The sequence below is a fragment of the Nelumbo lutea genome, chromosome 1, assembly GCF_056320005.1.
Source record: "Nelumbo lutea isolate HS-2025 chromosome 1, American lotus-T2T, whole genome shotgun sequence".
NCBI lineage: Eukaryota > Viridiplantae > Streptophyta > Magnoliopsida > Proteales > Nelumbonaceae > Nelumbo > Nelumbo lutea.
This window is the reverse complement of record NC_142684.1, coordinates 42,684,267-42,709,780: the sequence shown is the minus strand read 5'-3', so window position 1 is coordinate 42,709,780 and position 25,514 is coordinate 42,684,267. Positions and strand designations below refer to the sequence as shown.

The 25,514-nt window shown below is 34.9% G+C and overlaps 1 non-coding gene across 1 annotated transcript; it reads right to left on the bottom strand.

Moving 5' to 3' along the window:
- Positions 1 to 5,742: 5,742 nt before the first annotated feature.
- LOC148874416 (small nucleolar RNA R71) lies at positions 5,743 to 5,849 on the bottom strand. The gene has a single exon (XR_016106057.1). It is a non-coding gene; the product is annotated as a small nucleolar RNA R71 (small nucleolar RNA).
- Positions 5,850 to 25,514: the final 19,665 nt, after the last annotated feature.

Genomic DNA, 25,514 nt, shown 5'->3' with positions numbered 1-25,514 from the left:
TTATTATTTTTATGGATTTCAAATTTGTTATTTGTTGGATACTTATAGGTTAAGTTTGTATAGGTTTGATCTTTTTATGTTGTAACATTTGAATTGATGACTTGATGAAAGCCTATAAATTTTTATTTGAAAGATTGCTGAGTTTTTATGGATTTAGGTTTTTGATAATTGATGTTGAAGCTTGAATTAGTTATTCGATTCAAATGTTTGTTGGAATTTTACTAAGTTAATATGGACTTTGGTTTTTTATTTGAGTTTTTTACAGGTCTGGATTTTTATTTAAATATTTGATGGATTTTGAATTTTCATGGGCTTTGATTTTTGAAATTAGTTATTTGATTTAAATGGACTTTGGACTTTGATTTAAATTTTAATGGGTTTAATTTTTCAAATTTGTTATTTGATTTGAATATTTGATTGATTTTGACTTTTGATTTAAATTTCTATGGGTTTTGATATTTTAAATTGGTTATTTGATTTGAATATTTAATGGATATTGACTTTTGATTTAAATTTTCTGGGTTTTGATTTATTTTAATTGGTTGTTTGATTTGAATATTTGATGGATTTTGATTTTTGAATTAAATTTTTATGGGTTTTGATTACTTATTTGTTTATGGATTTTGAATTTTGATTTAAGTTTTTACAAGTTTTAGTTTTTGAAAATATTTGATGGAAGTTTAATATGGATTTTGATTTTTCTTTTGGGTTTTTGCAAGTTTTGATTTTTGAAATCAGTTATTTAATTTAAATATTTGATGAAATTTTACTATATTAATATGGATTTTGATATTTTTATTTGAGTTTTTACGGGTTTTGATTTTTGAAAATATTTTATGGGAGTTTGATATGGATTTTGATTTTTGTTTTGGGTTTTTGTGGGTTTTGATTTTTAAAATTAGCTATTTAATTTAAATATTTGATGGAAGTTTACTAATTTAATATGGATTTTGATTTTTTTTATTTGAGTTTTTATGAATTTTGGTTTTTGAAATTAATTAGTTGATTTAAATATTTGATGGAGGTTCACTAATTGAATAGGGATTTTATCTTTTACTTCGAGTTTCTACAGGTTTTGATTTTTGATGTTTGGTGTTGAAACCATTTTAGGAAACCATTTTGAAAACTTGACAAAGGTCTTGTGTGATATAGCGTATGTTGTTGTTTTGATAGGTAATAAGAGCCCTTCATATAGGAGTTACTTGTGCATTAAAACATTGATAATTCGGGCAATGAAAACTATGTGGTGTAAAATGTATGATGTTAAAGTAAGTTTAATGTACCCAATAACGGTTTGGATTTCATAAGATTGGTTTGAGGATAAGGTGGTATGGTCACAACTTATCAAGCTTTATGTGCTTCTAGACATACTGCCATACATGAGGGGCAAAAGATTTTTGAACTCTACAATTGATTTTAGGAATGATTGAAATGAAAACTTTTTTTTCTTCCAGTGATTTTCCTGAAGGTATCTCACATGGGAATTTTTTTTAGATTATGCCAAGTGAATGCTTTTGATTGATTCCAATATTTTGCACGTAGGCCAGTCATACAAAGTGATAGATCTTTATGGATTTTGATGAGTATTTGATTGTGCCAAAGCAAATCTCATAAATCAAGAGATTTTAATTAATTTCTATGGGTATTTGATTGTGCCCGAAGGTAGATCGCACAAAGCGAAAGTCAAACAAGGCAAACGATTTTGATGAATTTTGATGGGTATTTAATTATTCCCAAAGGCATATCGCACAAAATGAGAGATGCCAATGAATTTCAATGGGTATTCAATTATGGCCAAAGGTGGATCGCACGAAGCTAAAGATTTTGATGAATTTCAATGGGTATTCAATTATGCTCGAAGATGGATCACATGAAGTAAGAGATTTTGATGAATTTTGTTGGGTATTCGATTATGTCCGATGGTGGGTAGCACAAAACGAAGATTACACAAAGCAAAAGATTTTGATGAATTTCAATGGGTATTCGATTATGCCAAAAGGCAGATCGCACGAAGTGAGATATTTTGATGAATTTCATTGGGTATTCAATTATGCTCGAAGGTGGATCGCATGCATTGAGGATCGCATGAAGTGAAAGTTTTTGAAGAATTTTGATTGATATTTGATTATGTCAAAGGCGAATCACACAAACCAAGAGATTTTGAAGAATTTCGATGGGTATTCAATTATGCCTGAAGGCAGATCGCACCAAGAAAAATAGTTTGTTGAATTTCACTGAGTATTCAATTATGCCTGATGGTGGACTGCATGAAGTGAAAGTTTTTTTATGAATCTTGATGGGTATTTGATTATGTTTGAAGGCAAATCGCATGAAGCAAAAGATGTTGATGAAATTTGATAGGTATTCGAGTATGTCCGAAGGCAGATTGCATGAAGCAAGGATCACACGAAGTGAAAGATGTTGATGAAATTTGATAGGTATTCAATTATGCCTGAAGGCGGATTGCATAAAGTGAGATTTTGATGAATCTCATTGGGTATTCGTTAATGCCTGAAGGTGGATCACATGAAGCGAACAACTTTGATGAATTTTGATAGGCATTTGATTATGCTTGAAGGTGAATCACACGAAGCGAAAGATTTTGATGGGTATTTGATTATGCCTAAAGGCGGATCGCACGAAGTAAGAGATTTGTTTATGCCTAAAGGTGAATCGCATGAAGCGAGGATTGCAAGAAGCGAAAGTTTTTGATGAATTTTAATGGATATTTGATTATGGCCAAAGGCAAATCGCAAGAAGCGAGAGATTTTGATGAATTTCGATGGATAATCAATTATGATCGAAGGCAGATCGCACAAAGCAAAATATTTTGATGAATTTTGGTGGGTATTCAATTATGCCCGAAAAAGGACTACACGAAGTGAGGGTCTTACAAAGCAAAAGTTTTTGATGAATTTATATGAGTATTTGATTATGCCCAAAGGTAGATCGCATGAAGCAAGAGATTTTTATGAATTTCGATGGGTATTCAATTGTTCCCGAAGACGGATCGCACGAAGTGGATGATTTTGATGAACTTTAATGGATTTATAAATTTTGGATGATTTAGATGAAAGAAAGTTGGATGATTAATGACTTTTGGATTTGGACAACTTAGATGAAAGAAAATTGCCCAAAAGGATTATGAAAAAAAAAAGATTTTTAGGTAACTTTGGATTTGGATAGATGATGCAAAGAACTTCAGATTACATGAATGCCAAAATTTTGGATGAAAGATTTATGGATAATATATGAAGATTCTTAAATGGTTGGGATGAATGACTTTTGAATGATTTTGGATTTTTAGGAAAACTTTTGGATGATTTAAAAAAACAAAGTTTGGATGCTTTCGATGAAAGAAAAAGGATGTTATTGAGCTTTTCATTTTACTTTTTCCTTTTTTTTACTCAAACACGGATTAGGTGGATGGTCAGTGCTTACTTTTGATAAAACAATAACAATCAAAAGAACCCACTTACCCTTAATATGATATGAGATTTGATGATAGTAGCACTAATGGTTTCAGAGATATGTGTCTTAGAAATGTTAAATGCTAATTGGAAATTCACTTCGGGAAAATATTCGAGCAAGAGGTAGTTTCCCCTTTGTGTAGAGATTGAATTTTTATGACTTTGCTAAAAAGAAATTCTTATGCTTTGATATGATTGCCCTGAGTTTGGAATGTATCCTTCTCTTTTTTTTTCTTTTTTCTCACCCTTTTACCCCTGGTTTTCCTTTTTTCTTCTTTTTTTTCTCATCCAAGGTACCCACACTTGATTCCATCATTGTTAGTGAAAAAAGGTGTACCAAGGTTATCTTGTTAATCTCTCAAAAATCAAGGAGGTATTATTAGATGGGACAAAAAGTGACTTAGAACAAGATTCAAAACTAAAGGATAAGAGGCTCAAATATTCTTTTGACATAGGTTTCATATGCTTTAATTAACAAAATAAGGCTTTTAGCACATATTTTTTGTTTTTCTTCTTTTCCTTTTTTCCTCCCATTTTTTTATTCCCTTTGGACGAGAAATTCCTTTCATGTCCTTCAATGCCATGTGTCATACATCTTTCTTGATCCATGAGGATTTTTTGTTGGTGTAAAGAATGAGGTGGAGTTAGGATGAAATCAGAAACAAATATTTAGCTTATTTGCCCCAGTTTTTTTTTCTTTTTTTTCTTCAAAATTGCACTTTTCTGACTTAGTTTTTCCTTTTGACTTTATTTCCTTATTTGACTTGTTATAAAGGCATTTGAACATTTGACATCTATCTCTTGAAATAGATGTTCAATCAAAGAAGATGTTTAGAGGATTGGTTAATGGATCAAAAACAAGATAAAATGATTGATGATTGACTTACCTTCATCTCTTGATTGTATATATGACTTATGAAAATAAATACATGTTAAAATTATCCCCAATTGATCCTTCAAGGGAGAAGCATTACTCATTGACAATGTTGAGGCCTTTCAGTGAACTTGCCCTTAATTCTATTGGCTTTTTTATGTTCTTTTTCATGCTTTTTCTTTATATGAATGAATCGGAAGAGGAATTTATATATTCGATCATATAATTCATGGTGTGAATTGAATGGTATATAGGGATATATACACATGATTCATCTGAATATATGAGTTTTTCTTGCACTTAATGCATTCCTATCATTGAGAATTCTAGTCCAGGGATCGAGGGGTTATTTGATAGAAATAGGTTTAATAGATCTTGGGAAAGAATATTAAATAAAATTGGGAAAAACTTTAGCTTATGGGAATGACAAATGTTCTTGGTTAATCACATCCATTAATATTCATTAGAATGGTTAGGTGGACCAATGGTCCTACCGATTTCACTCATTGCATATTCGGTTATTGATTGCCTTTGCTTTTATTTTCTTTTTCTATTTTTATTTTCAATAGTTCTTACTCTTAAATCTGAATTTCGATTGTTCAAATAATTAGGGAAGACTGTAGTTCTAATACTTATTTTGTTAAATCCCAGTGGGAACGATATTTTTATACTACTTGATAACTAGTGCACTTGCTAGGGTTATAACCATAGCTATCAAGTTTTTGGCGCCGTTGTTGGGGATTTAGTCCTAAAATAATATTAGAACCTATTAACCTTGATTAATTTGGATTTTTATTTCTATTTTTATTATTTTATATTGTTTACTTTTTTTGTTTATTTTGTTCAAAATCTTGCTTTGTTCAGATTTACTAGTGCATGACACGCACTAGAAGAGAGGGACTAGCAAAATTCGATCCTGAAATTGAAAGGACCCTTCGCTTATTACAAAAAGCTAACAAAGGTAAAGCGAGAGAGGAGGTTGAAATTGGCGAACCAGCAATAGAGATTGAAGAAGAGATGGCAGATGCAAATAGCACCCTCTTGGACTACACTTGTCCAACCATTGATGGGGCGACTTCCAGTATTTGCAAGCCCATAATTCATGCTAATAATTTTGAAATCAAGCCTGCAATCATCCAGATGATTCAGAGAAGTATTCAGTTTAGTGGGTTGCCAAGTGATGACCCTAATGCACACATTGTTAACTTCCTAGAAATATGTGATACATTTAAACACAATGGAGTTAGTGATGATGCTATTAGGCTTAGATTATTTCCATTTTCATTGCGTGATAGAACTAAAGATTGGCTTAACTCACTCCCTGTAGGAAGTGTCACCACTTGGAATGATCTAACCCAAAAAATTTTGGCTAAGTATTTCCCACCCTCTAAAATAGCAAAACTAATTAATGATATCACTACTTTTGCTCAATTTGAGAGGGAATCTTTGTATGAAGCATGGGAATGATTCAAGGAGATGCTTAGAAAGTGTCCTCACCATGGGATACCCACTTGGCATCAAATTCAGACCTTTTATAATGGTATTACCCCCTCTAATCGATCCATTATTGATGCAGCAGCAAGTGGCATAATCATGAGAAAAATACCAAAGGAAGCCTATGAACTAGTGAAGGAGATGGTGTCAAACAGCTACCAGTGGAACAATGACCACACCAATCAGAGGGGAGTACACCATATCGATTCCTTTGCTGCTCTATCTGCTCAACTTGCTAATCTAAATAAAAAATTAGATAGTCTTAATGTTGCAGCAATAAATACATCATCTAGCATCCCATGTGATTTCTGTGGTCAAATAGGACATACTAATTCTGATTGTCCATTAGGTAGTCCTTTTGCTTCACATGAGAATGCTAATTTTATCTCTTATACAGGCAGATCGAATTTCAACCCCTACTCAAATACATACAACCCAGGGTGGAGGAATCATCCAAACTTTTCATGGAACAACAATCAGCAAAAGGCACCCATGGGATTCCAACAACAGCCGCCCCCATAAGAAAAAAAGAGTAATTTGGAAGAGATGATTTCTAAGTTCATCAATGCTACTGAAGCAAAATTCCAAGAACAAGATAAGAGACTTTTAAGTCATGAAGCATCGATCAAGAACTTAGAAGTTCAAATGGGGCAGATTGTGAATCTATTGTCAGAAAGAAAAGAGGGATGGCTACCCAGCAACATGGAGAAGAATCCCAGAGAGCAAGTAACGCCATAGCTTTAAGAAGTAGGAAGGCAGTTGGCAAAACCCAGAAGGATGACAAGGAAGCTAATGTGGCCGATTTGCAAAAGATGACTGAAGGGAGTACACCTAAACTGAATTTAGAAGTTGTTAAACTCTCTCTCCCCTACCCTAGAAGAGTTTTGAAGGCTAGTCTAGATAAACGGTTTGAAAATTTTTTAGAAGTATTCAAAAAGATCCATATTAGCATCCCTCTTCTTGATGTGTTGTCACAGATGCCGAAATATGCTAAATTCTTTAAGGAGGTGATGTCGAACAAAAGAAAATGGGAGGGCTGCGAGATGGTGAAGTTAAATGAAGAGTACTTAGCCATTCTTCAAAATAAATGGCCCCCAAAGCTGAAGAATGCAGGGAGTTTTTCTATACCTTGCACCATAGGGAATACCGAATTTGAAAAATCTTTATGTGATTTAGGTGCTAGTATAAATTTAATGACTTACTCTATTTTCAAAAAACTCGGATTGCATGAATTAACATCTACAACTATTACCCTGCAATTAGCAGATTGAAGCATTAAATACCCTAGGGGAATAGCAGAAGATGTTTTGGTTAAAGTGGGTAATTTCATCATTCCTTCCGATTTCATTGTGTTGGATATAGAGGAAGATAGGACAATGCCATTGATTCTAGGGAGACCCTTTCTTGCTACTAGTAATGCCTTAATTGACGTACAAAAGGGTTTACTTACTCTTAGAATCAATGGCGAAGAAGTGGTGTTTAACGTATTTCAAACCATGAAGTATCCCAACACAAGTGAACATGAAATATATGCAATCGATTGTATAAATGTTTGGGCGGCTGAGATTAACTCACCAAAGTTAGATGACTCCTTTGAAAGCTACAGTCCTAATTCATGTGAAATTTTGCAGGTCAAGGAGGAGGAAGAAAATAAGGCAGTGAACTATTTGGAGGTCGGCCAAGAAGGGTGTAAGCCAAGACAAGGAAAATTTCTGCCACTAGAAGGGCCGGACTCTACCAAACAATTGCTACCCTCCATCAAAGCACCTCTAGCTTTGGAACGTAAACCCTTACCCTTTCATTTAAAATATATATTTTTGGGGAACAGTTCCACCTTACCTGTAATTATCTCTTCTGAATTGACAGGTCCCCAAGAGAAGCTTGTGAGAGTGCTCAAGCAACACATATCGGACATAGGATGGAGCATCGCTGACATAAAAGGGATCAATCCTTTAGTATGCACGCACAAATTTCTGATAGAACAAGGTTGCAATCCCAAGGCACAACCACAAAAGAGGCTAAACCCTAAAATGCAATAGGTAGTGAAGACAAAAATTCTGAAATGGCTCAAAGCAGGTATTATCTACCCAATTTCTAATTCATCATGGGTAAGTCATGTTCAACTCGTACCAAAGAAAGGGGGGATTACTGTAATTCTAAATGAAAATAATGAATCAACTCCCACAAGAACAATAACTGGCTGGAGGGTGTGTATAGACTATTGAAAGCTGAATGAGGCCACTAGGAAAGATCACTTCCCTTTGCCATTTATTGATCAAATGATAGATAGACTTGCAGGGCACGAATATTATTGCTTCCTAGATGGCTACTCCGGGTATCTTCAAGTACCCATTGCACTTGAAGATCAGAAGAAGACCACTTTTACGTGTCCATATGGAACATTTGCATTTAGGAGAATGACATTTAGACTATGCAATGCACCTGCCACTTTCCAGCGTTGTATGATGTCATTATTTGGTGATTTAATCGATGACTTCATGGAATTCTTCATGGACGATTTCTCCATTTATGGATCATCATTCGACGAATGCTTGCATAATTTAGAAAAGGTACTTCAAAGGTATGAGGAGTCTAACCTTGTTTTGAACTGGGAAAAATGTCATTTCATGGTTAGGGAAGGAATAGTTCTAGGACATAAAGTGCCCTCCAGGGGCATCGAAGTGGATAAAGCCAAGGTAGAACTAATTGAAAAACTCCCTCCACCTCAATCATTAAAGGATGTTAGGGGTTTTCTTGGGCATGCAGGCTTTTATAGGCGATTTATTAAAGACTTTTCTCAAAGACAGACCCTTGACAAATCTGCTTGTTAAAGATGTACCTTTTGAATTCAATGATAACTGTTTGCATGCATTCAACACTCTTAAGCAGAAATTAATTCAAGCTCCTATTATATCAGCCCCTGTATGGGAACTACCCTTCAAAATAATGTATGATGCAAACATTGATACCTTGGGTGCAGTTTTAGGGCAAAGAAAATATAAGAAATTTCATACCATTTACTATGCAAATAGGACCATGAATGAAGCACAAAAAAATTATTCCACCACCAAAAAGGAATTACTTGCAGTAGTATTTTCTGTCAAAAAATTCAGATCTTATTTGCTATTATCTAAAGTCTTCGTATTCACTGATCATGCTGCCTTGAGATATCTACTTGCTAAAAAAGATGCAAAACCTAGGCTGCTACGATGGATCTTGTTGTTGCAAGAATTTGATCTAAAAATTAAGGACAAGAAGGATAGTGAAAATACAGTAGCTGATCATTTATCTAGGCTGAATGAAAATTATGTTGAAAATATTAATAATTCAGCCTTGCATGATGAATTCCCAGATGAGCAATTATATGCGATTAGCAGAAACAATGAACCATGGCTTGTTGATTTGGCTAATTTTTTGGCAAGAAAGGTGGTGCCACTTCACTTGACATATTAGTAGAGAAGGAAATTTTTTTCTGATATGAAGCATTATCTATGGAATGAACCTTACCTGTACAGAATCTGCGGGGACGGACTGATAAGGAGATGTATTCCCGAGGAAGAAGTGCGAAGTGTCATATATTTCTGCTATGACAAAGAAGCAGGAGGTCACCATGGAGTATCAATAACTGCTTCAAAAATTCTCCAAAGCGGTTTTTATTGGCCTTTGCTCTTCAAGGATGTCTATGCATACATAAGTGCTTGCGATCATTGTCAAAGGACAGGTAACATCTCCCGATGAAACAAGATGCCCTTGAATAATATTCTTGTTTGCAAAATATTTGATGTGTGGGGCATCGATTTCATGGGACCATTTCCAAAATCTATTAATAATTCATACACACTTGTGGCTGTGGATTATGTGAGCAAATGGGTGGAGGCATGTGCATATCCCACTAATGATGCTCAAGTTGTCATTAAATTTTAAAAAAATTCATATTCATTTGTCTTGGAACACATCGAGCTATCATAAGTGATGGGGGGAAGAATTTTTGTAACAAACAATTCGAACAATTGTTAAACAAGTATAGCATTACACATAGAATTGCAACCCCTACCACCCCCAGACTAGCGGCCAAGTAGAAATCTCTAATAGAGAACTAAAACAGATTTTGGAAAAGATGGTTACCACGTCTAGGAGAGATTGGTCCTTAAAACTAGACAATGCACTTTGGGCTTATCGTACAGCATTCAAAACTCCAATTGAAATGTCCCCTTATCAATTAGTCTTTGGCAAAGTGTGCCATCTACCCATTGAGCTGGAACATAAAGCTTATTGGGCTACCAAATTTCTGAATTTCGATTTAAGGAATATAGGTGATCAAAGAAAGCTTCAGCTCAACGAATTAGAGGAATGGGGGAATCAAGCATATGAGAATGCCTGGACATACAAAGAAAAAACCAAATCATGGCATGACCCCCGTATTGTAAGGAAGGAATTTAAAGAAGGAGACAAATTTCTACTATTTAATTCTCGTCTCAAGTTGTTTCCTAGGAAGTTGAAAACCAGGTGGAGTGGACCCTTCGTAGTGGCTAAGGTATTCCCTCATGGAGCGATTGAACTGCATAATGGTAAGGAAAACACATTCAAGGTAAATGGCAGCATTTAAAGCATTATATTGAAGGAGAGCACCCCATCCACCATGGGTCCATTCTCTCCTTGAAACAGCCATGAAAGAAAAGTGAAAGTCAAGCTCACGACTTAAAAGGAGCGCTTATGGGAGGCAACTAATTGAGTTCAGTTTTTTTTTTCATTTATGTTTATTATTTTTAGCTACTTATGATTGTGTTTTTCTCTTAGGAACTTAATTGTGTAGCAGCTGATTTCACATCTCAAGGACCTCAACAAGGCGTTCAGGGAAATCCCCTTAAATCTTTCTATCTTACAAAAAGTCATATACATTGAGGACAATGTATACTTTAAGTGTGGTGAGGATTAAGGAAAATTGATAATTTCTGGATTTACTCTAGCATGCTGCGATCATCACTATTTTACCTTTCTTTTTGAAACTTCTACTCCCTGTAAACTTGTTTTTGAATAATTTCAAACTGTCATGAATCATGTGCTTAGGTGGAATAAACAGGAAAGAATGCAAGCAAGACTAGCTGAAATTTGGCTATAGAAGGCATCTCATTGCAACCCCTATTTGATTATTCTAGAATTTATTTTGCTAAACATGTTGAGACCACAATAATGAGTTCATGGATTGGGTTGACAATGGTGATGATATCCATATGAAAAATAAGAGAGCTAGTGTGAGATGGAGTATAAAATGCACTCACACCAAAAAAGAGAGAGAGAGAGAGAGAGAGAGAGAACTAGTGTGAGGTGAAGCATAAAATGCACTCACATTGAGAGAAAAAGAGCTAGTGTGAGATGGAGCAAAAAATGCACTCACATCGAAAGCAAAAGAAAAGGGTGAGATGGAGCATAAAATGCACTCACCCCTAGAACCACAAGCCCCATTTCACTTTTTGATGCAATGAACTCATGATAAGTGGTGGAGATGTGATGCATAAGCAAGCTTTTGGTAATAACATTCCTTGTTTTGACCAAAAATTTTTTTTAGGGCAGTTAGCAATTTGAATCTATTAAACCAATGAGTGCTTACTTAGTCTTAAAATGTTCATGCGATGAAATGCTTGCTCCCCTTGACTGTTGATTCGACTTGGGAGCATGAGGATTGGTGATTAGAGATTATTCTTTGACAAGTTAATATGGAGGAAAAAGTGGACAATGGAGGGATTCTAAAATCTGGATTAAGGCATGTGAGAGGACAAGCATCTTGTTGAGGAAAACCTCAAAATTTTCAGTAATTAGTTAGTCTTTTTTCCCGTTTTAGTTTTGCTTAAGTTTTGTTTTGCCCGAGGACGGGCAAAAGTTTAAGTGTGGGGGGACTTGATGCGAAAAAAATCTATCATATTCTTATCTATGAAAATTCAGTCTTTCTACACTTAATTTACATTTAAATGGACTCATTACTCTTGTATTTCGGTTTAGGGCATGAAAGAAAGCATCGGGAAAAAAGCAAGGCAAATCGGATGATTTTTCATAGTTTCAGCACCGATTAGTAATCTTGGCCTAACTCTCATATCCGAGGTCCGATTGGGCTGATTCAAAACTCACTAGAATTATAAGAGAGAAATCTACAAATTTCATGGATTTTGCAAATTCGGTCTGCATCGAAGTCAAATCCTAGCCCAAAATCGGGGCAAATTCGTAAGAAGGCCCAATTCGCAGCTGAAGCCCAACTGGCAGAAAAGACTTGCAGCTGCCCAATTCGTAGAGGAAGCCTAATACAAATTCAAGAGCAAAAACTGAGAAGAGTCCTACCATATTTAAATTTGGGATGTAATTCTAAGAAAATTGAAGATTGAGATCATTAGATAAGAGATAAGATAGGATAGGATAAGAGGAGCTTAACCCGGATTATCTATTCTAGAGATAACTCCAAGTGGTTGTAACAGCCCCCTCCCTAAACCATATCAAGGGTTGGGCGAACTAGCTTGGGAAATCAATCAATAATTGAGTCAATTACTGAAGTCCCTCTGAAGTGAATCAAGAAGATCATCAAGAAACTTAAAGAAGGAGATTAGCAAATCAAGAAGGCTTCAAGAAGGAGGTGGTGGCAAGAAGAAGAGAAGATCTCAGCACCATGGGCGAATTAATGAGTTCTTTCTTTCCTCTTGTTTGCTTTATTTCCTTTATCATGAACTAATTTGTTTTTAGCTAGGGTTGTGGAAACCCTAACCATGATAATGAATATATTTTTATTATTATGATTTATCCAAGATTGTGATTTCCATATAGTCTATGAATTATTTGCTTACTGTGATTAGTAGTGGCCATCTCTTAATTGATTCAGTTTATATGAATGAATCGGGAGAGGAATTTATATATTCAAACACATAATTCATGGTGTGGATTGAATGGTATATAGGGATATATACACATGATTCATCTGAATATATGAGTTTTTCTTGCACTTAATGCATTCCTATCATTGAGAATTCTAGTCCAGGGATCGAGGGGTTATTTGATAGAAATAGGTTTAATATATCTTGGGAAAGAATATTAAATAAAATTGGGAAAAACTTTAGCTTATGGGAATGACAAATGATCTTGGTTAATCACATCCATTAATATTCATTAGAATGGTTAGGTGGACCAATGGTCCTACCGATTTCACTCATTGCATATTCGGTTATTGATTGCCTTTGCTTTTATTTTCTTTTTCTATTTTTATTTTCAGTAGTTTATACTCTTAAATCTGAATTCCGATTGTCCAAATAATTAGGAAAGACTGTAATTCTAATACTTATTTTGTTAAATCCCCATGGGAACGATATTTTTATACTACTTGATAATTAGTGCACTTGCTAGGGTTATAATCATAGCTATCACCTTACAATAGAATTTGATGGTTTAACAATTTTATTTCACTTCATTTCATGAGTTGTTCCCTTATTGTCTTTTTGTTGACTTGATAGATGTCTATATTGGATGATTCTAAAAATGGATTTTTATTATGAATTAGGTGTTAGGATTTGACGGTATTTGGTACATTTGTTCTTTCCTCCTGTTTTATTATTAATTTTGGGACTTTGGCAACTAGTGTTGTAATTAGGATCAAGTTATAATTTAGAAAATACTCTTGGGTTTTGAAAAATGTTAAGACTTGAAGTAAATGCTAAAAGTAATTAGTTTCTGCACCATGTTTATGACACAATAACCTTTTTGATGTTGTTCCCTAAGAGCAAACTCATTGGGTCAAACATCTACTCATTTTGGAGAAGAACAAGAAAGATATTTAAGCTTAAAAGTTTATGAAAGATCACGAGAAGGTCTTTTTGATACTGGTTAAGGGAATATCAATCCCTATACCATATATGTACCCACTTGGCATCCCAGAGTTTTGAAGGTATAAAGGTTTAAGTGGCCTTTTGATGTTATTTCTCAAGAGTAACTCATAGAGCCAAATATCTACTTAGCATAAATTCGGTTGAGGGAATGAATTATACTTTGATACCGGTCAAGGGAGGGTTAGACCCTTTACTATGTATATCAACTAGATATGTCTAGAGTGGGTCAAGGTGGCATTTTGATGATACCTCTCAAGAGTTGACTTCATAGAGTCAATCATTTACTTAGCCAAGAGATGAACATAGGATATATAATAAAAATAGTCAAAATGGCTTTTTGATGCTATCTCTCAAGAGCTCATAGACTCATGCATCGACTTAGCCAAGATAGGGAACAAAAACCTGGAGTCGGAAAATAGTCATTTTAGATAAGAGTTTCACATTCTGATAATTGTAGTTTTGATTTTGATATTAACTCCTAAATTTCTTATCCTTAATTTTCTATTATTGTAGTTTTAATCTTCGATGAAATTTGTAGATTTGATTTTGATTTGTTTTTTATTTAATTGGTTTCAATTTTTTTATCTTACATTTTCATTTCTATTTGACTTTGGTTCAAGATTTTGATATGTTCAAACTTACTTGGGGTCTAGCTTAGGCTTTGATAACATTTGGAAATTTGGGCCTAGGTGTTGCTTTTAGTGACTTTTAAGGTGTTTTAGTGTCTTTTAATGGAAGATCAAATCTTCTTTGTTGTTTTTTTTTTAAATGGTTGAAAGAGTTTGGGCTTCAGTTTTTTGTCCTACTTCTAAAGATGGCAACCACATAGTGCAACACTCATGGTATTCTAGTCCTAATTACACTATAGTTCATCTATCCTACTTTCATGTAAGGCTTCTATGTATGGGTATTTTAAGTGCAATGATGGAGTTGTTAGGTGGGTTCTAGACTCAAAAGTTTCAATCAAATTGTTAGCCTTCAAACCTCCACCTGTGGACAAGTGGGTTTCTTTGGTTAGTGGCTAGTTTGAATGTTTTGGTGGATCCTTTAAAGACCAAAGTCCAGAGGCACACACATACTATCCTTCCTCTATTTGGTAAAGTGGGATTCTAATTCTTTTTATATGAGAGTGTGTGTGAATTATGAGTGTTCAAGCATGCAAGAAAAATAAATAGGAAAGCAACAAAGAACAAGAGGAGAATGCAACCACATGTTTCAAGTTTATAAGCAGTTCTATAAGTCTCTAGTTGGTCACATTTGTGGATCTAATAGAAGATAAGTTCCCTTAATGCATTTTTAACTAAAACAAAGAAAATGAAAGTGGAACAAGAAACAAATACAATTTACTCCAACCCAAAAACAAGGCTAATTACACTCAGTTATAAAGAAAGAAAAAACTACAAATTTTGAAAGATTGCCAAAGGAAAGAGGGGGAGAAAAACCAAAAAAAAAAAAACAAAAACAATGAAAAAAAACAAGGGGCTTGTAAAAGCACCACCAGTTTCTGAAAGGCAAACCCTGCCTGCCAAATGGGAACTATAAATTTTTTATGGGATATTGAAGGCTAGTCGTGGTAGACATCCAATGCACTGCAATGGAAGGTATTATGTGATAGTAGGGTGCGGGAAAGGTAGATTAGGTGCGATGGATAGTTCTGAGGTTTGATGAGTTAAACATGACGTGTAATGAGAAGGTTCTGAGTTGCGACGGGAAGGTTGTAAGTTGTGATGGGAGTGTTTTGAGCTGTGATGGAAAGGTTGTGAGCTACGATGAGAGCCTTCTGAGCTGTGATGGGAGTGTTTTAAGTTGCGATGGGAGTGTTTTGAGCTGCGATGGAAGGATTTTGAGCGCAATAAGAGTGTTTTAAGTTGTAATGGAAGTGTTCTGAGCTGCGATGGGAGGGTTCTAAGCTACGATGGGAGTGTCCTGAGCTACAATGGGAAGGTTTTGAGCTGTGATGGGAGTGTTCTAAGCTACAATGGGAAGATTAAAATGAGATGAAGCTCTAAAAGAGAGCAATTTTGATGTTCTGGGTTGTAACACAACTGAACTAAAGTGTGATTTTGAAGTTCTAGGCTACAATGGGACTAAGAGAAGGTGCAGTTTTGATGTTTTGAGTTGTGATGGAGCTGAAGGAATTATGACTTCGAGGTTTTGGGTTGTGATGGGATTGAAAGGAGCTGCAATTATGATGTTTTGAGTTGCTATGAAGCTGAAGGAATTACAATTTTGAATTTATGGGTTGCAATGGGATGAAAGGAATCATGATTTTGAATTTTTGAGTTGCCATGGGGTGAAAGGAATGTGAGGTTTCAAATTTCTAGGTTAAGATGGGATGAAAGGAAGGTGCGGTTTTGATGTTATGATCTACAATGGAGCTAAAGGAAGGTGGGATTTTGAGGTTCTTGTCTGCGGTGAAGTTGAAGGAAATTATAATTTGATGATCTGGGGTGCGATGGGATTGAAAGGAGTTGAGATTTTGAAAGAGACACAGTTTTAGGAGAGAATTTTAGTGCAATTTTGGAAAATGTACAGTTTTGGGTGAAGTTTTAGGTGTGATTTTGGCACAAGAATGGTTTTGGGTAAAAGTTTGGTTGCGATTTTGGCCTAGGAATGGTTTTGGGCATGAAAGGAGGAGGTCTCTTATTCCAAAGAATGCTAAAACATGGTTATAAATCATGCTGGGAAGGTCTATCACGCCCAGCCTTCTTGAGGTGTGATTTTGAATTGCAATCTAAAAAGTTTTACTCTCTTAAATATTCACAGCACACAACAAAAAAAAGCACAAAATTTAACCTGAATAACACCCTGCAAAGGTCCTGATAACTCTCTAGTGGAGTCGTCAACTGTGAGCTATGGGAAGCTCATGGCAACTCAAAAAGATGGAGTCGCCACCTATTTTTAGAGGAAATGGGCCCTCGTTTTCAAATTTGAAAATCCGATTTAAGTCTATGATAGTGACTCTATTCTCCATGGAAAATGCACACAACTGAGATATTTTGAGTCCCAAGGATTGGGAGAAGGAAGGTATTAGGCACCCCTCTCTCCAAGCTAATGTAGTAACCCAATACAGGAGTTGTTCAGGCTCAATTTCTTTCAGAAAACCAACTGCTAGAATTTATCAAATTTGGATAAATATGCTCTTAACTTCTTTTGAGACCGACTTTAAGGTGATGTTATCAGGTCTCAGGTACTAATTTTCGTAAGACCCTTGCCTCTCTACCTCTATACTCGGTTTAGAAAAAGTTGAGAAAGTTCTTCTCCAATGTCTCAGAACTTCAAGAAACCTAGAAAAACAAAAAAAAAATAAAGATTACGAAATCAGGTTTAAAAGTTAAAATGAAAGACTTACCTTTCGTACGTACCTTGTCAAAGATGAGATAGAATGAAGTTCAAATGGGTTCTTGAGCTAGGGAGTGTTTCTAGTTGCAACAACTTCTACTTGAAAATGGAGGAGGCGAGTTTGGAATTTGAGGTTTACAATACCTCTGAATTCCGGTTGAACAAGAGGCAATATATGAGTTGGGTGAAAGCTTTCATATCTCTTCTCCATCCTCTTTCCAAACTCTCTCTCTCTTTCTATCTTTTTGGGGCTTCCCTCAGGTTTCCTCCTCTCTTCAAAACTTGAGTTGGTTTTGTATTTATAGAGGAAAGGAGGGGAAGAGGTTTGAAATTCATCTAATCACAAGGCTTAGGCTTTAAGAAAATATTTTACAAGAGAATGGGCAAGGATTTTTCAAAGAAAATGGTGATTAATCAAATTTTCCCCTTTAGTGAAAGATTGTCTTCGATTTGGGGCTGGTTCATGGGTTTTGTATGTCTAATGGGAGCTTGGGATGAATTGTCATGGAAGTCTCGTATTTGGGGTTATCAATGGTAGAAAATGTAAATGTGATGAACTTTTAAATGTTATTTTGTCTTTTCTTGGTTTTAAGTAAGGATATCTTGGGATTTTTTGGCCTTTTGAGTCTATTAGACTCTATTTCATTAGTCTAAGTGTTATAATGTGTCAAGAATGGGTCTGACATCAGCCATCACCCTTTTGAGGCTTTAGGATGGAACACATGACGTGACAATTTAATCCAATATATCAAAATGGTATCTTTCTAGTTTAATAGTCAAATGTTTGAATCTAGTTATGAAATTTGGCGTGTTGGGTTTTTTGGGTCTTTGAATACAATGGTGAGGTCTAATCAGATAAATAGGGTTGGGATGATTAAGATCTATGGCTGACAAGTTTAGATCAATGAGATTTGCTAAAATATAATCTTTTTTTGATGAAGGGTTAAACAGGGGAATTTTTGATGAAATTTGGTGGATTGTCACTTTTGAATGTCCTGAATCTAATGGAAGTGATGGATCTTTTATCAGTAGTGTATATTGACTAATTTTGTTCAGATCATAGTCTTAGTTTATGGTCTTCCAATCAATGAGAGGGCTCGAAATGGAACCTTACTTTTTCAATGGTCAAATGAAGATGTTTGGTCATGAAATTTTTGGGTCTCCAAATACAATGGTAAGGTCTAATTGGTCATGAAGTTGGGATGACAGGTGGTAAGCTCTAATTAATGAGATTTGTTAAAATAGGATATGGGCTTGATGAGGGATCGAATAGGGAAATTTTGAGCTACAATTTGGTAGGTAGGCATGAACTAGGGTGAAGAGTCAAGTGGATGGTTCTGATCTAAGAAAGATATGGTCAACCTTAGTAATCGTCCAGGGCCATCAGAATAGGATCTTGATGTTTTTGCAGTTTGTTGTCATTGATTCGTGGTGGGATTCACTAATTGATTGTTTCCTAGTGATCTTGAGGTAATGGATATGTTGGAGTTAGAATTTGAATATCACATAAATCGGGGCCGTTAGAAAGGAAGTTAGTGTGGTGAGCAGTGGATCTTTGCAATTTAGTCATGAAAACTAATGTGTAATTAAGTTATAGTTTTCCAAGTCTGGGGGTGATGTCTGATAAGATGTTGATACTGATCTCAAGGTTCTTATTTGTCTTGTGGATTGTGTTGAAGGAGGGTATTTTGGGTTTTGGAAAGTGCCAAGTTGATCTTGTTGTGTTTCTAAGTTTCTATAGTCTAAAAGGAGGGCACGATGATGTAGGGTAAAGGGGCCGAGCAAAAATTGGGTGCCGACATCGGCCAACTTAGTTTATATCAGTTTGGGTCAATTTTTATTATGGTTAGTCGGTTCAAAAGATTTAAACTTTAAAATTAAAATTAAAATTTAAAAAATTATAGTGGAATTATTAAAAGTTAAATTCATGATATAAAATATTTTAGACTAAGAAATATGGGGATTTTCTCACTTTCCTATATTAAAAAAATATATTGTAAATATAAAATATTAATATATATCTACGGTCAGGTCAATCAATTTTGGTTGATTTACAATCGGCCAGAGTGAAAAACAACCAACTTGGGAAATTATTGAACCAAATCCAAGCAGAAATACTAGAAAACCCACCAACTTGGGTTGAGTTGGTCGGGTTGGTCGATTTCATCAATTTGATGAACACCCTAGCTGAAATTAATTATTGTTATTTTTGTATTATAAAAATATTATTAAAAGTAGTATATAAAATATAAGGGAAAATCTATGATGCGGGAAAGATATGGTACCGGAAGAGTTTTGACCAATCAAAATCCATCCATCAATTTTGATAAATAACTCCTAATTGGCTACCACATTTTTTATGCCAATTGATTGGTCAAAAATTTTTCAGATATCATATCTTTCACATATCATAGTCGAACCCAAAATATAAATAATTATTAATTATTTAAAATATTAAAAATATAAAACAATTGTATATGGGTCCCCACTAATTAATTTATAAATTACTTCTAAGTTACCCCCAAATTTTTAAACTCCTAGGATCCCATAATTTCATTTTTATAATACTCCCACATTATTAGAATCCAGTTCCTAAAATACCCTAAATTTTCATATCAATAAAATATATTTTTAGGTGGTTGCATCAAGGCAGGAAAAATCCGAGGATTATGCATCCCTAATGGGGACTGGGTGCCCTGCCACCAGGGACGGGGTAGGGTATTTTGTTTATGGGGTGGGGGCGAGGAGGGGATGCCTCACCATGTTTCCATTCCTATCATTAGTCATTGTTCCGATGTGAACCACTTTGTTAAAAACTTCTCTACTAGCTCTTCCCAAGAATCAATGTTTCGAGCAATCAAGTTCACAAAACTAGGAGTACACCGGTCTAATTAGAAATGTGGAGAACTCCCAAACTTTCAAGTCCCCATCAAGAGCGAAGGAGCTTAAAGAGTCCTCAAACTTATTGACATGCTCTAAAGACTCCCCTTTTGACCATCATATAGAGGCCATTGTTAGGGAAAATAGTAGCCTACAAGGTAAGGCTTGTGAAGGGTGATAAAGGCTCAGGACTTGCTCTGGCTGGCTTTAATCATGCTTTGCACATACTCTATAACTCAATCTTGCTCATGGGTGCCATGGAGGGAGTGTTATTTCTCCCGTCTGCCACAATTACCAATGGTGGCACCAAGAAGAGGGAGGTGCAATCTGTGTTGCCTATCAAAAAGGTATAGAGTCATGGAGAACAAAGGCTTAGGACTCTGGTGCTTCAGGTGCCACAGTTCAGGAATGTATAGTGGGTTGGGTGGATTGGCCAATTGGAGTGAATGGTGGGACTTCTACTATTGGGGTTTGCGGTTGGGGAAACTGGAGGGGCTACTACAACATCTCCTTCATCTCCACCTACTACCTCTCGAGTCGGTTAATACGATTAACTTTCTAGAGAGTCACCTACATGATATTCAGGCTATTCTCCACTCCAATGAGGTGGTCCATGAGGTTGTAAACTTTATAGGAGAGGATTTCTAGGTCAATGGCATTCTCAGAATTGTATGGATCTGGGATTTTGGTCTCATTATGGGGAACCTCTTCATTCTTAGCAAGTTCCTCATGGATTTGGGGTGAGATTGATCCTTCTAATGACCATCTTTGTGATCATGAAAATAATTGGAGATTCTAAATGTAGATTAAAGGGTATGACTAAGGTGGAGGTCTACTTGAAGGATAGTAGATGACCGGAGGGTCAAGCAAGGATGTAAGGGAAAGGGCTAGAGTAGGGAACGGGGAACACTAAAAGAAATAAGAAGCAAACAGATTAACAAGGTTCTTATGGCACTCTTGAAGATGATCTCCTTGTAGAAGGCTTCGGGCCTCCCTTATTTATAAAAAGAGGTGTAGTTATAAGAGGGAATAAGGAAGACAATAAAGGGAAACTTCCTTGTCTCAAAAAGGCAATTAAAATTTGTCAGGCACAAAACAGTATGCAACTTAAGGTTTTGCCATGTGTCCATGAGAATCTCTTAAGATTAGGAATCCTCATATTTAGAATTTGCATGTGAGCATATTTGTAACTAAAGCTCTTTTTAGAAGCTCACCCATGGTCATGTGGGATTATACCTCTTACAAAAACATCTAAGTATTTACATGTGGCATTATAGATGAATTGATATTGTTGTTACATTAGGCATTGCATTAGTGCCTGGACCATATCATAGGCATAGTATTGGACATATTTTGCAATATCACGTGATTTATTACTTGCATTATAGCGTTTGTTGTTATTATCACAGTGTCTTGTCATGCATTCATGTGTTCTAAGTATCATCGCTACTAATGAGAGGATAAACATGATGTCACAAGTTTCACCATAGTTTTTCTAAGGTTTTAGGAGTCATATAATTCAGCGATTTTAATTCTTGGTTGTGCAATTCGCACCAACTTTGGTAATGGATATAGTTTTTATCACAAGTCTTGTGGTAGTTACTTTTGCATTATTTTAACCCTCATTGTATGTTCTACAATGGTTGTCTACATGTTCTTACACCCCAACTAAAGCCTTCTAAAACTATGAAAGCAAAATTTGATGGAATGTGTAATGTAGTGTGATGAAATTAGCATGATAAATAAATAGATAAAAAAAAATCAACTATATAAAGTAAAGTGCACAAAGATTTATAGAAGTTTGGCCAAACTCAAGCTTATGTCCTCTCCTCAAGAAACCTCTTGAGAATTTCAACTAAATCAGCTAGATTTTCGAAGTGTTAGTAAAACCTTACAATAGTTGGACTTTTGGGTGCCAACAAGACATCATACAATTGGACTTATGAGTACTAACAAGACTTGAATATTTGAACTTTCAAGTGTCAACCAAACTCGAACATTTGAGCTTACAGGTGCTAACTGAATGTTGATTGTGTTCACACTAACATGACAAGATAACAAAAAATGTAAAAGTGAAAATATAATAAAAATGTCTCTTGATTTACTGATAAAATTAATGCAAACAAATTATATTAAATGCAAGAGTTAAGCACAAATATTATAGGCTCAATCACTTAAAGAGATTTGAGAAATCTTAGTAAGAAACAAATAAGCCCAAGGGCTACACAATCTTTTTTCGCGTATATGAATTAATTAAGTTTAAAAATCCCTTCTTTTCTAAAACTCTCTTATTCAAAATGCTCTCTTTTCACTTTGTGAATTTTTACATTTCAAGCGCTTGAGCATTTCAATCCAAAAGCACTGATAGTATTTGAGAGCAAGTAACCATTGTAAATTTGTTGAGAAAGGAATGAATCAAACTTAGAAATGTTTAGAGCAATTTTCCAACATGATTGAAGGATTACTAGAAAAGGAATGAGCCATTGAGCCTTCGAGTGGTTAGATTTTTTGTTAAGTAGTCAACTATCATGAGTTAGTAACCGACTACTACAAGTAAAGAGATTTCTCTTTTTTTTAGTAGTTGACTACTTCCCCCTAATAATCGATAACTTGCCAATACCTAGTCTCTATTGTGAGATACAGTTGACTATAGATTTCTAGTACATTCTAGCGAGCAGTGTCCAAGTGACACTAGCCTTGATTGTCATAAGTAGTAGACTACTAGGTGACACTAGTCTTTGTTGTTAAGGATAGTCAAATATAGTTTAAAAGGTATTCAACTACTAACAATTCTCAATCTTATAAACCTTGGTATTATGATTGTAAAGGTCTAGAAGATGCCTTTTTAGCCTTCCAAACTTAATTTTTTTACTTTTTAAGTAGCTATTCGTCTCTAAGGTTAGGTCAACCATTTTTGTTAGTGAAAGCCCATAGTATGCATCCTTTTGCAAATAATTGCATCAAGTCCTAAGGAATGAGACACAATAAAAACATTATAACTTGTTGCTTCTTCCTTCTAGCTCTTTGTAACATTTATCTTCCTTTGAGAATTCTTAGTTAATAAAACTATACAAAAGCATCCTATCCAAAGTTGACTCTTCATAGTAAATTGTTATTCATTTTAGCTCAATAGATGTTACTAGGCACAAGTGCATACATAACATCATTTCATTAATACTTTCAATGAGTTTGTTATTATACAAAAACATATGGTCAACACATAGCCTGACTTGGCCCATGATTACTCCTCCTAATATGTGTTAATTTATCCAAATTATCAAATCCCTCTTGATAATCCTGACCAAGAACTATTTAAATATCTTATACTACCAAGATAAACATATCTCAAATTCTTAACATACTTAAGAATATACTTTTTTGACATAGATGCATTGGAATATTCATGTCATTTGTAACAAAAAGACATGAACAAAAAATGCCCATTTAATAATAATTAATGTGAATGGTACAAGAATGCCCCCTTTTACAATGCCACAATATTGGGTTTAGGGCACATGACTAATAGAGCAGAGTATATAGGTGCCAATAGTAGTCTTCCTTTAATTATTAAATTCCATTCTCAAGAAATTAAGATGCTACATCTAAATAGCATGTCACAATTAAGAGAGGATTGAGGTATGTAGACATATAGCTTAATAAGAATTCAACTCAGGCCTTAGTCCACATAGGTGCCACTCTTAATTTTATATTTATCATTAAAGCCAAGTGACTCAAATTAGCCATTTCAAAAGAGCCAATTTGGCTTAAAATTTACACATATGCTAAACCCATTGAAAACATAGTGTGTAGAGTAAGGCTCCAAATCAACACTTGGGATGGGGATATTGATCTCTTTGTTGTTCACATAGATGATTTCAATGTTATGTTAGGCTTGGACTTTTAGACACATGTACAAGTAATACCATCTCCACATCTATACACTATGCTTATCTTGAAAAAATAGTCACCTTGCATGGTTAATATGATAACAATGGTCAATACCAAAAGAAAATCTCAACACTTCAACTCCAGCAAGAAGCCCCACACTAAGTGGTCTTTGAGAAGACCATAACTGTAATAGTAATTTCTACAACAAGAAGTGAGCAAGATGTTAGGAAAAAGTCAACACCAACACCGCTAATGTTATAGTGGAAGCCACACTCTCCATTAGTTAGTGGATCCAAGAGAAGACTCAAGACCTATGACCTTGAAGACCTTGTCCACCCTCACCAAATCCAAGCCTTTACTAAGGGGGGAGACTGCCATTATGGGAATGAGAGGCAATCCAACTATAAAGGAAGACCTTACTCAACCATGCCCAATCACTTTAGTATCATTGTGAAGAGATAAGCTTGGGCAACTTCCAACAAAGACCAACATCCCCATAATCCAAACTTTACTTTTGTTCCAAGAAATAGCTTAGCTAATAGTGCAAACAAACCTAGACTCTGCATAATTATTTTCAAGCTACTAGTCAAGGACTTAGTTTTAACCTTAGCCATAGGTTATCTCAACATAGGGAAAACCTTCAAGCATACCACCTAAGCATGTGCCTAAGCCATGGGAAAAACAAATGTTCATAAAGCAATTGAAGAATCCTCCTCCTTCACCAACATAGCTAATGATCAAGTTAAAATATATCTTCGAGGATGTAGATTAAATTGAGTGAAAAATACTATCACAATTGACTTCATTAACCATGCTATCAGCATATGCTAATCGAACTTCATCATGTGTATCTTAACTAGGGCATTGAATATATCTTGTCTATAGGGGAATGTCAAGAATTATTATAAATATCAATATGATTTCTTGATATTTTGATATATTCTTATGTCAAATCCTAAAAAACTTAACATCCTATTTAGGGGGTAGTGAGTAGTCAAAAGGAATTAAGGTAGAAAGATTAAGCATGTGCCCCCTAATACATAAATTGAGTGCTTGTACTTATTTTTTTAACGCTATATAAAGTGCCTTTTCACTAATTTGTGTGTCATCTTGTTGCCTTTATTGTGTTATTGCTTTATTTTGTAAGCTTACTTGACCATTCAAGCACCACAGGGCCTTGATGACTACCCCATGACACTAGGGCAGAAAAGAGAATGAAGATTCATATAAACATGGGCACTACATTTAATACATTGAAGTAGTGAGAACTCTCAATGTATTCTTCACATATATATTTAACACTAGGTGAAGGATTTTGACAACCACTGTATCCTTTAGTTCACAACCATTTTTGACATTGATTGAAGAAGAGAGAACCCATGTTTTGGTTATATGCTAAATAAATACTCTTTCACAAATTTTCAAGTTTTCAAGGGGAAAGGATTTGCATGTATACTATCAAAATCTGAATTCTTTCCTTTATTTGGTTATAATATTGAAAAATGTGCTTTTTCTTCTTCAAAACATCTTAAAAGCTAGGTTGTTTTCCACATAAGGGCTTTAATTGATTTTTAGCGGGGTTATTGGTTCATCACATATAAGATGGAAGACTACTTTGATTGAAGACTATAGCAACAACAATTGAAGACTACAACCAATTAAATCAATAGTTATTCAAGGATGAGGAAGTAGGTTCAATCAATCCGC